At 43.6% G+C, this 15445-nt stretch overlaps 1 long non-coding RNA gene across 10 annotated transcripts in view; it reads left to right on the top strand.

The window, feature by feature from the left end:
- LOC147357624 (uncharacterized) overlaps positions 1-15445 on the top strand; it is a 301874-nt gene that overhangs the window by 275582 nt on the left and 10847 nt on the right. The window contains exons 1-3 of one of the 10 annotated variants that reach the window (XR_015141491.1): positions 13373-13906; positions 14344-14415; positions 14904-15015. The exons of 5 other annotated variants lie outside the window; for them this stretch is intronic. This is a non-coding gene — a long non-coding RNA (uncharacterized LOC147357624). Of the gene's footprint in view, positions 1-13372; positions 13907-14343; positions 14416-14632; positions 15016-15445 lie in introns of those variants that run through there. 4 more of the 10 variants (XR_015141497.1, XR_015141495.1, XR_015141500.1 and 1 more) reach the window with 4 other exon arrangements.

Here is a 15445-nt window from a genome sequence, read left to right as displayed (position 1 = left end):
ACAATGTTGTGTTAATTTCTACTGTACAGCAAGGTGATTTATATATTCTTTTGTATGTTCTTTTCATTATGGTTTATCTCACGATATTGAATATGGTCCTCTGTGTTGTACAGTAGGACCTTGTTGTTTACCCATCCATCTGCTAACCCCAAACTCCCAGTCCATCCTTCCCCCACCACATCCCCTTTGGCAACCACAAGTCTGTTCTGTGTCTTTTTCCCAGCTAGATTTATTTGTGTCGCAATCCACTTATTTCACTAGGTATCTTCATTCGCGTAAAGTGTCCGCCTTCTCTGTTTCTTTCCACTACCTTGACCCCACACTCATCCTATAGTCAGAATCAGGACACAGAGCAGTTCCGACCCTGAAATAAGAGGCTGGCTCTTAATTATCCTTCCCCAATAATCTTGAAAGATTGAGGATGAAAGGTTATGCCTAGAGAAATTCCTCTTTACATTCCTAAAACTGCATCAGAGAAACTGCTAAATTTAATCAATGATCCACAGTCTTTTTAAGTAAAGAATTTTCTGTGTGTATCTAACAATCTTGTTGGGATCTTTTGTGGCAAGACAGTGTGATGAGAAATAAACATTCCCTATGGTCCGATGTATTGGGTATGCTCTTGGAAACGTGGGAGGGACTGTTTGCCAGCAAGTCTTGGCAGTTTTGAGAGATAACTGGCCAAGTCATAAGGGAATGAGAAGAAGAAGTTTATGTAAAACCGAGTCCAGCATTGTGTATAAAACACAGGTCTCAATGTAAAGAAATCTGTTGCCTTAAAATCTTGGGGAAATATATCACCACATCTTGTCTTTACTACACAGATAACCCACACAAGTAGCCTCTTCTTAAAAAAAAAAAAAAAAGGTTTTTTTTTTTTTGAAATAAGAATATAAGAAAATCAAGATGATCTTAAAGAAATGGATCTCTATATATTAATTTTCTCCTTGATTTTACTTTTAAGAGTTAAAACAACATTTCAGGAGAGAAATGTGGAGAAGGATAAAGGGAAATCAATAAAGTTATTCTGTGACTTTTCCCAGGAGGGAGCTGTGTTAATCGAGAATGGCTTGCTTGGCTATATATCAAGTCCAAGGAGACCAGGAGTTGATTTTGAACCAGATTTCCCCGCTAGACTGAAGAAAATAAATATGTATATTGATGTATATACATGTGTGTGTATGTATATGTTATTTAGTTGCTAAGTCATGTCCAACTCTTTGTGACCCCATGGCATGTAACCTGCCAAGTGCCTCTATCCATGGGATTTCCTAAGCAAGAATACTGGAGTGGGTTGCCATTTCCTTCTCCAGGGGATCTTCCCCACCCAGGGATCAAACCCACGTCTCCCACATTGGTAGGCAAGTTCTCTACTACTGATCACCAGGGAAGCCCATACGTGTGTGTGTGTGTATACAGATATAGATATAATTTTATAAGAATGGTTTATGTTTGTATTTATACTATTATATACATTTTATCGGGCTTCCCAGGTGGTGCTAGTAGCAAAGAACCTGCCTGCCAATGCAGGAGATGTAAGAGAAATGGGTTTGATCCCTGGCTCAGGAATATCCCACTCTAGCATGGCAACCCACTCCAGTATTCTTGCCTAGTAAATCCTGCAGACAGAGGAGCCTGGTGGGCTATAGTCCATGGGGTTGAAAAGAGTCAGACACGACTGGAGCAATTTAGCATGCATGCACATACATTTTACTATATATTTAAAATATGTGTGAATGTGTATACACACATATTTAAAAAGTAGGTAAGAGTAATTTCTTTAGATAACTAGTAATACCAGACAAAATTCTTCTTATCATATTTTATGTATTTTGATTTAGATAATTTTACACTTTATAAGTTTCTTTTATAAGACTTTTGACTCCAAAAGAAGGCAATTGATTACAAGAGCCTAAAGAGAGAGAAAAGGGAATGGGAACCAGAGTTCCTGACTCTAGGCAAGTGGACACGTCTGTGACCACCGGAAATCTTCTGAAGAGTCTCTGTGTCATTCATGTGGTCATTTTCTCTTGTGATCACATTACAGAAATTTTTAGCAGGTGTGATTTCAGCCTGGAAGTCAAGATGGCCAGGAGACAGTTGGGACCCCAACTGCTGGGCGGGGATGCCACGGCCCCATGTTTATCAAAGCAGCAGTGGTGTCTTTGTGGCCAAACTGGAACGGCGTAGTTGGTCGGGAGACAGGATACCTAGGAGTCAGGCCTGACTTTACCTCCACAGTGTGATCTTGAGTGAGTTATCCATCCTTCCTGAACTTCAGTTTCCTTGATTATGAAATGGCATGGATACTGATTCTTGCCCCTTCCCAGCAACATGCTGATTTGCTGCCCAAGAATCTTGTCAAAATTTCTTGTTCTACTCAGTGATCAGGAGATTTTGGAGACAAGCTAATGATCCTTTTAGCGACCTAACCTAGTGTGGTGAAACCCCCCGTACTGATTCTGAGCTTCTTTCTTCTCTTGTATATTCAGACTCTAAGTTGTTTTTAACATCACCTAAGATACTGTCTTTATTTTCTAAATCCCATGTATATCATAACTGCTAAGAAACTATTCTTGTACATAATAGAATCTAACCAGAGAGGGACAGGACAATTCTAGAATTTTCCTGGAGGGAACTTAGGAATTCACCTAATCTAATCTTCTCATTTTATAGTTGTGGGAACTAATGATCTGAGAGGTAAAATATCTTGTCCAGAGATAAGCAGAGAACTCATGTCTCTTTAACTTTTCATTTCTATGTTCTTTCCATTGATTCATATGTCTCGGGATCACTGTAAACCAGAAATATAACTTAATGTTCTAGAAAGCAGACTAGACCAGGGTGTATAAGCCTTTGATTTTCCCCAGGGCCAGATTCGAACTCTGTGCACATCCTGGCCAGCGGGGTTGTAACATTCTCATGAAGGATGAAGAACTCAGGGTTGTCAGAGCCTCTTCTTTGCCCCTTCTTGCCCCATAAGACCCAGTCCAGAATCTGGATCCAACTGAACTCCTGCCTTTCTATGTTTATTTTGGATGAGGTTGCATTTGCCCTTTATCCTGTAGGGCTTACATTTTATCTTCCAGTCGACTTTCCTCATTTTATATTCAACATTCCTGAGAATCTGCCTTGTGATATGTCATGGTGCGATGGGCTAGATACACAGTCTTCACCGCAGTCACAGTGCAACAGGTCCTGAATAAGAGTTGCTTGCAGCACTCGGGGCCTCTGAGGAAAGAGAGACTGAAGTCATCCAAAGGAGACAAGGAAGAGAGCAGACAGCATATTCATTCTCCTTTCTTGTCAGCACAGAAAGGTTCATTCTGTGCAGTGGTATTTTCCAGACTAATGTCTTCCTTGTTTTCAGTAGAAGAAGAGGAAGAGGAATATGTCAGACCCTCTCCCCGCACCCCGCCCCCCGCCCCCCACCCACCTGCCCATCTACAGGTCTGCTTCGGTCTTACTTGGCTTGTTTTCCATGAATTGTCTGAACCAAGCTGCTTCCTGATCCTTCACTCATTTCTTACCACACGATGAAAAACAGTCACCAGGGCCCAGAGATACACATGTATCAATATATATGTAGATGAGTTGGAAGGAAGATATGTCCACCCAGTATTTCCTCCCTTACTTTAGTTTTCTGATCTGTTTTCTCTGCTTTTTTAAAAAACTTGACAACTAGATACCTAGATGTTTCCTAGAAACACCCAAAGCATTATTAACGCTTTAAACAGAATCTAAACACCAGCCAGATGTTCTGTTTAATTTTCCAAATACTTTTTCTCCTTCCTTACCTTAGAAGTTTTCTCTCTTTTCCATGCAGTTTAAGATATGGATTTTGAGTCACTATGCTCATGGCAGGAGAAGAAAATCATCATTTAAAGGTTGATCATGTCTATATCACCAGTCCACAGGCCTGAGTTATATAACATTATAACCCTAGATGAGGTTAAGTTCCAAGAAATGTACAGAATGAGCAATAATTTGTAAAGCACCCATTACGTGGCAGGCACAGTTCTAAGCACAGTAGAATCAGAATCGGCATGCTTGCAGGTGAACCCCTTGCAGACTTGAGCATATAGACCCAGAAGTCCATAAACTGAACAGTCCAGAAGAATGGGGGTAGACAGTCAGGCTATCACGGTGAATCTTCAAAGACCTAAGAATGCTGAAAGAATTTACTCAGCCTCCTCTAGTGTGGGAATGCAAGTTGGCCTCAAATTGTAGTTGGTTTGCTCCAGGCTGGCCAGCCCTGGAGCGCACCGTCCAGCATTCCTGGAGGGCAAAGTATCAGACCGCAGGCGACGAGCCTGGCTCCCTCCAACATAGTTCTCTGTGGCCCTCGTGTCATTGCTCACTGCAGCATGGAGAGAGTCCTTGAGAAGTGTCAAACACGGCAAATATAAACTCTCGGAGGTAGCAGCTTCTACCCTTAAAACATTCCTTGGCTTCTCCCCAGAGCGCTCCCAATCCTCTGCTCTCTGCTTTCATCTCTGCAGGAATTCTGGTACCGTGCTGCACCTCAGTCCCAAAAAACATGTTTGAAAATGTTTCTGTGTTTTAGTTTTTCTAATTCCGCATGCTCAGCATTTTTGGAACTCACCTATTTTACAAATGCTCAAGTAGACACAATCGTATCTTTCTGGAAGCTCTTCCCAGCTGCTCTATTGTTAGTTAATAATGGGGGAAACCAAGGTGTCCAGAGCATGATAATACTTTTGTTTGTTTGTTTTGTTTTTAATTATTTTTAATAGAAGGATAGTTGCTTTACAGAACTGTGTTGGTTTCTGCCATACATCAGCATGAGTCAGCCTTGGTGTCCATGCGTCCTCTCCCTCTTGAACCTCCCCGCCACCTCCCACCCCATCTTACCCCTCTGTGCTGTCACAGAGCCCTGGCTTGAGTTCCCTGAGTCATACAGAAAACTCTCACTGGCAAACTGTTTTACATATGGTAGTGTGTATGCTCCCATGCTTCTCTGTTTGCCCCACTGTCTCCTTCGCCCCGCTGTGTCCACAAATCTGTTCTCTATATCTGCGTCTCCATTGCTGCCCTGCAAATATGTTCATCGGTACCATCCCAGAGCATGATCATTCTTAACGATACTTTGGATTTACAGCAGACTCAATCTGGATGAACCTGAGGCAGTTCATACATACTAGTTCATCTTTCCCCACAACAGCTGGTTCAGAGATCTAGATTCTCTTCTTGGTTCTCCAAGAATCCTTCTTGGGGAAATATACTTAGCCATGAACAGCCTTGGTTCCCAACTATGAAACAGGAATAATGATATGAGGGTGTTTGCTTCCCTGCTTCCTTGTCCTAACCCTTTAGAAAGTAAACAGGTTTAAAAGATCCAAAAAGTCTGAGATTGAAGGAGTTATGTCTTAACTTTATGACCCTTAATGGAAAAGTGAGAGAGAGTATTAGAAACTTGACTGGAAACCCTGAAATCTGAATTGTAATTGATTCTCCTCTTTTTTTAATATTCCTGTATTGGCTGCCCAGGGTCTTAGTTGTGGCATGTGGAATCTTTCAGCTGTGCCATGTAAACTGTTAGTTGCAGAATGTGGGATCTAGTTCCCTGACCAGGGGTTGAACCCAGGCCCCCTGCATTGGGAGTGCACAGTCTTAGCCACTGGACCACCAGGGAAGTCCCTCAATCTCTTCTTGATAATGGGTCACTGCCCTGGATGGATACCTCTCTCTTTTAAATGGAGAAAGTACTGAGCAATACAGTATATCAATAGAGTATTGCAAAGTGCTCAGAGATCCAGAGATGGCGAACACAGTAAAAGGGGCCCAGTCTTCTAAAGAGCATGACTTTGGTCAGCAAACATGCCTTTAGGGACCATAGAATCAATAGGACTAAATGTAAGGTAAGTACAACCTCCAGGCTCTGCAGCAATTTCAAAGAATATGCACACTCGAGACTGAGTCCCTAGCCTGTACCGTTGCACGTCATCTCTGGACTCTCAACCTAGTAGCCTTAATCTTCCCAGATCTCAGTGGGTAGAGATGCCTCATTGCTTGCCAGCCTAAACCTAATGACTGAATATAAGGGACCTAGACTGAAGTAAAACTTGGCTCTTAGATGACACACAGCAGCCAAGAGTAATGATCTTTATAATATCAGGTTCAATTCTCTTAGTGCACAGGTAATAGGGATCTCGCCTTTTAGAAGGGCCTGGATCCTCATCCTCTTCCTCTCCCTTTCTCGCTCAGTTTACCCACTATTATACAGGAATGAAAGATTTTTTCTTTTACTTTCTTGGATCCAAAAGTCCAGTGAAACCTACTTCCTCAAATTGCTAGAATTAGGCACTAAGCAATGGACAGTAGTAGACTATGTTTCAGAGAACTTCACAGACCATGAGGGTCGATCAGATAAATTCCAGCTCCTCTATGGAGTTAAGGCTAGAAACCAGGAAAAGTCCTCTGAAACTCACCCAATGAGGAGGCAACAAGATTATTTTATAGATTCATATCAAACAATATTGGGCTTCCCAGGTGGCTCAGTGATAATGAATCTACCTACCAATGCAGAAGACGCGAGTTCAATCCCTGCGAAGGGAAGATCCCCTGGAGAAGGAAATGACAACCCACTCCAGTATTCTTGCTTAGGAAACCCCATGGACAGAGGAGCTTGGTAGGCTACAGTCCATGGGGTCACAAAGAGTCGGACACAACTGAGTGAGCGTGCACACACACACACACACACACACACCAGACAGTATTTTTAAATATATACACTGAAGCATTATCTTACCATTGATTTCCCCTAATATCCTAAAAGGTTAAAGGAAAGCAAAAAAAAAAAAAAAAAACTTTCCAGTGGGCCACATATTTAGTGACATTACTCAGCCTGAGACACCTGGAGCTGATGTGAGTTTGAGGTATAAAATCCACCAGATAACTCCTTTTGAAACCACTTGAAGTATAGAATCCCTGTACCAGACACTGCTCCCTACTGGTTCAAATTTTCTTTGCTTTTGGACAAGGGCATTGCTAACCAAGCAGCGCATAACTAAGCTTCCTCTTCCTCATCATCCTAGGAAGAATAGTAGGGAGTGTTTTTGTCCATTGATGAGCAACTCTTGCCGACAGAAGTTAGACAGTTCACATCTAAAGCACACAGATGGACTGTGTTATCCATCTGGTTCTCCCATGAGAGATGCCACCCACCCCGAAGGGTACATCTTTAGAAACTGTGTTCCAGGTTAATATAGTGGAAATTACCCCAGCTTGGTGAAGACAGTCACATAGTTGTAACCCGATTCAGTGGTGTCTAAGCTCTGAATGTGCATGGATGGCTGTCAGAGGACAGATTGAATGCTTGCCTGTGCCCCTTGCCCTCTATTCAGAGACAGGGATTCCTCAGATGAAGACCAGCAGAGAAGCTAGCCTCCCTGGGGCACCACTTACCCGTACTTAAATATTCTTTCCTTAGTCAAAAAAAGGAATTGTCCAATCTTTTTGCCGGAAGACATACTATGAAACCCTGGAGGCTTTAGGTCAAAGAGTCATGAAGCATTTCTACCTTCTCAGCCTCTCTTTCTGAAATGAGGGCATCTCAGCTGAGTTGCTGATCTCAGATCTGGACTCACCCACACCCTCTAAAGTGTAAGAGATCTCTATCCCTGTGTGTAGCTCAGAATAGTCCTTCACGACCACATCATCCTGGATGTGGCTTTATCACGTGACGTTACCTCCTAATTCCCAGAGAGGTGAGATTTCAGATGAAATTCATCTGGCTTCCAACAGCACACCTTTGGAACTTTCAGAATAGATGAAATATATCAAATTGTTCTTTTTCAGAAACACAGACGTGGGTATAGAGGGAACTTCTGTCAGAGTATCATCATGGATAAAAAGAATGCTATTCACCATTAGTTAAATGCTACTTTTATGTGGCATTTTACTAAGCATTATTCCCAAGGCTCTTTAGACATGAATCCAGATCTCTCCAAAAGTTACGATCAAAACTGCACTTACTGGGGGAGAATGGATACATGTGTGTGTGTGGCTGAGTCCTTTCGCTATTCACCGAAAACTGTCACAGCATTGTTCATCAGCTATACCCCCAGTACAAAATAAAAGGGCTTAACAAATTACATTTACGTGAGTGTAAAAGTTCATTCAAAAACTACTTGTTGAGCTCCTGCTACGTGCCAGGTGCTGGGTACTGGGAATACAACCATGGCCGTGTCACAGCCCCATCTTCATTCACCTTTGTCTTTGGAGGTGAAGACAGCAGAGTATTTAGGCAGAGCCATTGCCACAGCAGTGTCCTCTGTCCTCTGGCTAAGGAGATCACACTGCCCAGCACAGGGCCTGATATATAGTCAAGCACTCAATATATGTTATTAGATAAAATGAACTAAATGAAAAAAATGAATAAATGCTAATATAAAGTGTAGAGTATGCCATGCATAATACATAGAAACTAGACTAATTTGAGATGATTACCTACAGAAAGTGTCATTTACACTGGGCAAGGCAATAAGAGTATACTGACGGATAAGAAGGGAACGATCATACTTAAGGAGTTAGACCTGTGTTCAAATCCTAGCAGTGACACTCATGAGCGGGACAATTCTAATTATTCCAAACCTCATCTGTAAAACACTGATGATGGCTTTCAAGGCTGCTCTGAGGATTAAATGAGATATTAGTTATCTATATCCGTCTAGCTCACCAAAGAGCTCCAATAATAGCTTAAGGAGTCACAGAGAGCATAAGTGTAACAGTAAACCACAAAGCACCCAAGTAGTAAGGTTACCAGCACCAGTATTTTGAGCATCAGAGATCAACAAAAAGCTTAAAATCATGGTGGAAGCAAGGGAGAGGTGCCACCTCTCTTAGCCTCCAGCCCACACAAGCCTGGAGGGAGCAGGTGACGTGCAGGGTTTTATCTCCCCCCTCAGGGTCATCCCAGAAGGATTTCGTGTTCAACTTTCAGCTGTAGGACCACATGGCACCTTGCTGTCACTGTTCACAGGATAGTAAATACCCTTCCAGGTAAGCAGATGATCTTAGGGTATTGTGATGTGTGGAGGCCCTTTGTGTGTGTGTGCGACACACACACACATACATAAAAATACAGTTTTAAGGTATAAGTTTCTTGTAACAATTAGCTTTTGTTGCTTTTGTCCTAAATATCATAAATATATGAGAATCCCTTCCTCTGTTCTTTCCTCCATGCATGTACCTCAGACCTTTTCTTGCTGCATTCATGTAGTTAACACACACATACACACATACCCTGTTCTCTACTGGCTTCATCTACTTTTAGGTGAGCTGTTAAAAAGTGCCCTGAGATGCACTGGCTTGCTTTCTATGTTAATGTGGGTGGGGAAAGACCAGGTCGATGGAGATGCCAGCAGTGGACTTGCAGTTTGAGTTTTCAGTCTGAGACATGAGATAGGACTGTATTTTGATATGGCAAAAAAAAAAAAAAGTCCAAGAAGAGAGTGAGAGAGGTCAAAGAAAGCAGATGGTGGTGGCCAGAGATGAAGAAAGGTTGTAAGACGTAAAAGGATTTGAGACCTAAAAATCTGAGGAGTGGAAAACTAGATGTGCTTAAAATAATGATGGGGGAGAGGGAAAGCAACGGTTTGGACCTGTGAAACCATGCCAGGCACTGAGAGCCAGGGGCAGTGGCAGAAGGGAAGGCCAGGTAAGACAAAGCGGGAATCTGGCTCCCTACAATGCAGCATGGAGCAGGGATACAGAATTTGCTGCAGTGGGAGGTGGGGCCAGTCTGGCACAGTCTGTGGGTTTGAAAGGAGCTGGGCGGGTTGGAGAATGCCAGGCCGCCTTTGTAGTTCTGAGTTCAGAGAGGGGGTGACAAATACTGGGTTTCAGGTCAGAAGCCTGGCTTGGGTGGCTTCTGGAGAAATTTTCTCTCTGCTCCCAAACTCTTACAGTGTGCTCATCACACCGCTGGCCTCCAATCAGAGCATGAACACGTGTCCCGGAGGCCGTCCAAGCAGAGATTCAGCAGTGGTACCTGTTGGCCGACTCATGGGGCCCTTTCCCTTTCCTATCCCCTGGAGGCGGTAAACTGGGCTGAACACAATATCCTTGTGTATTTCCCGTCATCCTCCCAACATGCTTCACCTCTCCCAGACTCCTAGGGTTAATCCCCAAGACAACCTTGCTTTGAAAGAAAAAATGTGGTGAGCCTACTTGAAGATTTGGATCCCAGAGGCCTCTTCTCTGTCCTGCCTCAGCCAGACACGGGGCAAAGAGACGGACGTTTACAGAGAAAGAAGCAGTAAGTTCTTGTTGTTGCTTGTTTTCAATGTTTGATTGCTCTCCAGATTTAGGGTCCCTGAAAGCAATGGGCTTTTCTTTTCTTCTTTTTCTCTCCTCTCTCTCTTTTTTTCTTTCTTCTCCTGAAGAAATTAATAATATCCCCTTCCCATCCTGCGGGTGATTCATAAAAGCAATTGCATTAGAAAGTGCTTCTCCGTTGCTGCTCGTAGCCTGGGTTAAAGATATCTGAAGTTGATCTGTGTGTGCCTGTTCGCAATACTGTAGTATTTGGAAATGCATCTGCATTTGTGAAAATGATTTGTACTGATGATTCTTCCCTAGAAGAAACACTACATAGCTGGCTGATTGATTGTAATGATGATGAATTTGTCCCTGGACTGGCATGGATGTTTTCTTTGGGGATTTTTGTGCCTATTTGCTACTCATCAAGGGGAAGCACAGACCGAGTTTGGAATGAGGGTGTGGTCCGCCTGATTCAGCTTCCTTCCCGGCCCATCTCTGACTCCTGCCTCCTGCTCCTCCCCTCCCACCCTGGCTCCTCCGATCCTTCCTGAGACTGTCAGTGAAACGGCATCCACCTTTCTTTTCCCTTACTGCCTGTGTTGTGCTCCATCAGGTCAGAGACCACTCCCTGTGATCAAACTCATCACGTTTGTGATCTCAGCATATTTTCAATCCAACTGAAATCAACTCCTTTAGCTTCTTCCATCCTGGGATTATTCATCAACATAGTAAGAGCAATAATAATACTGTATTTAGAAGTTCCTTAGCACATTGCATCTCTGAGAGTCTTACAGATGTTACTAATTAATCTTCACAACACCCCATCCAGGAGCGGAAAATATTAATAACCATAATAGAATATACACACACACGCACACGTGCACACACACACACACACACACACACATATGCTAAGGACAGCAAAATAGTTCACTTATTTATCATGGTTCACTTGATACAGTAACTGATATTTTTGAGGCACCCATCATAGATACAATAATTAGAGATGTGCTTTTGTTAACAAAACCACTACCCACTTCTAGCGTACCCTTGGGTACTAAATAATTACCCACTTTGTGTGGTTATCTAGCTCACTAATTACCCACAGAAATTGGGGTCAGGTGTTAACTGCTTGAAATAAGTATCCTCTAAAGACATCGCTGAGTTGTATAGAGAAAATGATGTGTTCATAGCAAAACTTTGGTAAGTTACATATTTGTGTATCTTGGTAAACAGAGTGAATACAGACGGGGATAGATTAGCTCAGAGTGTGAAAATCATGCTGAGCCATTGCTGCAAATATACAGAGGTTTTGGAGAAGCTCAGGAAATGTCATTCTCTGTCTACCTTTCCTTCATGAAGATGATCACAATCGTGATTCCCATAATCTGGACTTCATATATGAGGACACTAAGACAATTGATGATTCTCCTTAGGAATGATTCATTTTGGTGTTACAGGGAGGCACCCAGTGAGTCAAAGATTTTTTTTGACAGCTCCACCCTTTATGATTATTCTAGCATGTTTCTTTTTCTGCATCAGTGTAGTGCAAACATCCTATTAGCCAAATCTGAAAAAGATTCTAACCCAGTCTCCAATCCCTGCCAGCCATCTCTTTCTCCTTCCCAGTAATGACAAAAAGAAAAAAAAAAAAAAGGAAACCCAACACTGTGATTGTAGGTCTTTCCCTTTTTGCCTTGATTTGTTCTGCTTTCCTCTCTCCTCCTCTCCCTTCTTCCTCTCTCTGCATCTTCTTCTTGTTTGTGCTTTTTCTTCTCTTCCTTGGCATCCATCTGTGCTTCTGCAGGTCTCACAGAGACAAAGCACAATATCTTGAGTTGAGCACAAAGAAACCACCTTTTAAAAACATCAACTTGGAAGAAACCTGCATCATCAGCTACCTCCCTCCCTTCCTCGGTCTTTACAGAGCCTGGCATTATATTCAACACAGCACTGCCTGTTGTCTGCATGATTCTAGCCACAAAAACTGGGTGAAGGTGGCACCATACCCACTGTGTGTTCAGATAGGTAGAGACCCCAGTTTTCAAGGGACACCTGCTTTACAGGATCCTTGGGTAGCTGAGCTTTTAAGATGTGTGCCAGCAAAAATGATAGGAGATGCTCCCTTCGTCAGTTCAGGATGTCTTTCATTTTCTTCTTGTGCCACTTTTTTTCTGTCATCTGAATGATTACTTCTCATGATCAGGGGACTGTCAGCTGATCAATGAAGTGTGTATGGATCTGATGGACATTTGAGGAGAAATGCTTCAGGAGTAAGAAAAGATGTCTGCAGTAGAAGCAGAGGGTCAGGATGAGCTATAGTCACTGATACGTTCCCTTGGATTTGGAAATGAACTTAAGTGGTAAATTAGTACACAAGACAAACAGAGTCAATGTGTAAAGCACAGCCATTGAAAAGAAAGAGATTTTTAGCATTGTAGTCACCACATGCCTTAATGGAGTGTATACTTTAAATACAGATTTGAATCACTGCTCTTGTATCCCTCTAAATGTCAATTTCAAAGAAGTCCTTGGGCATTGTTGACTTTCTGTCCGTAAAGAAAACCCACCAAGATTCACCAAGTACATCACCTGCAGTCACACGCATACGTGTTTTAAATGCCCATGGGATGTTGAACAATTAGGCAGAGAACTGCACTGTGGTCTCTTCTCTTCACTGCTCCCCTCCACCCCCCATTTTTTTTTTTCTTTTAGAAAATGTGATACCTGATCTCTGGATCTAGCAGGGATGAGGGATTTTTTGTTTTTGGAGGTGTTTTTTTTTTTTTGTATTTGTATAATACAATGTCTGGCCTTCCCCCTGACCTGCTGGTGTATTTTCGGTCTCATTAGTAGTCAGAGAGAAGCCCTAGTGCATCCGGTGCTGGGAGTCAGGTCTGAGACACAGGACAACAGAGAGAGGGAGCGGGCGAGAGGATATTAGAAGAGAGGCTTGTCTCCAAGATATGGAAGGAAGTGAGAAATGACAGGACTGCAAGCTTTGTATGGAGGAGCCTGGCAGGGCGGGGGGGAGCGGCGAGGAGCACAAAGTGGGTTCTCAGAAGCCCTAGAAGAGCTAAAGGTGATTAGAAGGGGATATTGATTCCTTATTCTGCCAGCGATTTAAGCAGGCATGCGAGGAATCCGCACCATGGTTGCAAAAGGAGACCCACTGCCTCCTGTAACCAGACACTCGGGCTTTCCAGGAGCCCAGCGAGAGCCGAGAAGAAAGGGGGCAGTGTGGTCTAGGAAAATTCAACTTGTCGCTGATTTGTGCCTGATGCTCGCTGTCCGTCAGCAGCCTCCCTTACAATCTTTTTTTCCTCTCTCTCCCCCTTTTTTTTTTTTTTTCTTGCCTTCTCCTTCTTCACTGAAGCCTAGGGGAGCCAGTAAAGATTAAATGTGCTTTCTCAAAGGCAGCCACTTCATGCTGCTATGTCGAAAGGGCCATTATTATTATTATTATTTTAATAGTAAAAGAAGAAGGGAGAGAGGTTGAGAGAGAGAGAGAGAAGCTAGGTAGGATGATGACGGACTAGCTTTTCCGAGAGGAAAAGGGAAGGGAGAGAAAAAGCAGAGACCCTGAACGGAGGATTGTGCCTGAGGAGAACCTACGGAGGTGAGAAAAAAAAGTTGTCTTGAAGATTGGGGTGGGGGGAGATGCTGAACAACCCTGTACAGCAGGAAAAGAGACATAATTTAGCTGTCTTGCTGGTATGATTCTATTTTGGAAGGGGTGGGGGGGTGGGGACAGGGGTGGGGGGGATCCTGGAGCTTTAACGGTTTTTAGTTGCATATGGAAATACATACAAAATACTTAGCATTTTTCCTAAGTGCCCCAGGCCCCCCTCCAGTTCCTTCCTATCAGGGGCTGCTTTGTCATTCTCTTTGACTAGCCAGCCATCTACCTGGCTCAGGCTGGAATAAAAGAAGAAAAAGAAAGAAGGACAGGAGAGAAACAAGAAAGAAAAAAAGGGGGAAGAAAAAATGTTAAAAGAGCCATCTTCCCACCCACTTCCCCTCCCTTTCGTTTCATTTTTTTTTTTTTTTTTGGAGGCGGCACTGGGAGCCGTCCCCGCACAGGAAAGCCCAGTTTCCAGGCAGATGGGGGAAGCGCCGATCTAGCAGGTACAGAACCAGTAGCTGTCTGCGAAGATGGAGGGGAATTATGCTTCGGATTCCTCTGAAATATTGGCAAAAGGCTTCAAAGGATCCGCAGCGGGAGCGGGGCGGGGGAGATGCGCCTCCCTGGCTGGCGCCCACCCCTTCCCACTCCCCTCGACCGAGTGACAGCCTGGTGCTGGCTCGGGGTGGTTTGGCCTTGGCTTCAGCCAAGCAGCTGATGCACAGGAGGCCTGTTCGCAGGACTGGCAAAGTGCACGCTAAAGAAAGAAGGAGGAAATTTTGAAAAGCAACCCTGGGGAGGGTTCATTCTTATGAAAACATTAAAAAAAATTTTTTTAACTGAATATTCTCAAAATTTGATCAGTCCCAGCCCTTCTCTCCACTCCCACCGAATTGCCCCCTACCTCCCCTCGTCAAAGCATAAACTACAGAGTTACAGTCTCTAGATTTGGTGTATCGCTTCCTGCCCCCGCCTCCCCCTCCCCGCCCAGTTCTCGGTCCTCTATTGAAACACCTCGCCCAGGCGAGCGCCCTGCAGCTCACATTTCCCCCCCTGGCTCGGATGGTGCTACGGGAGCTGCAGCCTGACTCCACTTCCAATGGGTGAGTTTAAAACGCTATTCGTATTTATACTTTCCAAGCCTCCAAATCCTCCTCCTCGGTCTTCTTCTAAAAACCCAATTTGGATGGTTTTGCATGCGGCATGTTCGCCCGGGGGAAAGAGATGCCTCCGATTTTCTTTACCGTCCTTAGTGCTAGTTGTAAATTAAAGCTTTGAAGAGACATTCAATCCTGACTGTAGACCGTGGTTTGCAAAACATGGGCATTTCTAAGTCTATTCATACTATTTTCCATTTTACTAAACTCTTTTGCCCAAAGCTCCAAAGAGTTTTCTCTGATAGACTGGCGATTGTGTGTTCAGGTATGTATATGCGCCCACAGACCCTGCGTCTGTGTGCCTGTATCTAAGTGGAATCCAGATACTGTGGACGAGGGCTACTTAAGAGAGTGAGGGAATATTCTGCCACCTGTT

Source organism: Bos grunniens, chromosome 15 (genome assembly GCF_055505025.1).
Source record: "Bos grunniens cultivar Pamir isolate PY7600 chromosome 15, Bosgru_T2T1.0, whole genome shotgun sequence".
Classification (NCBI taxonomy): domain Eukaryota; kingdom Metazoa; phylum Chordata; class Mammalia; order Artiodactyla; family Bovidae; genus Bos; species Bos grunniens.
The sequence above is the reverse complement of the archived record's forward strand: the minus strand, read 5'-3'. Positions and strand labels throughout refer to the sequence as shown.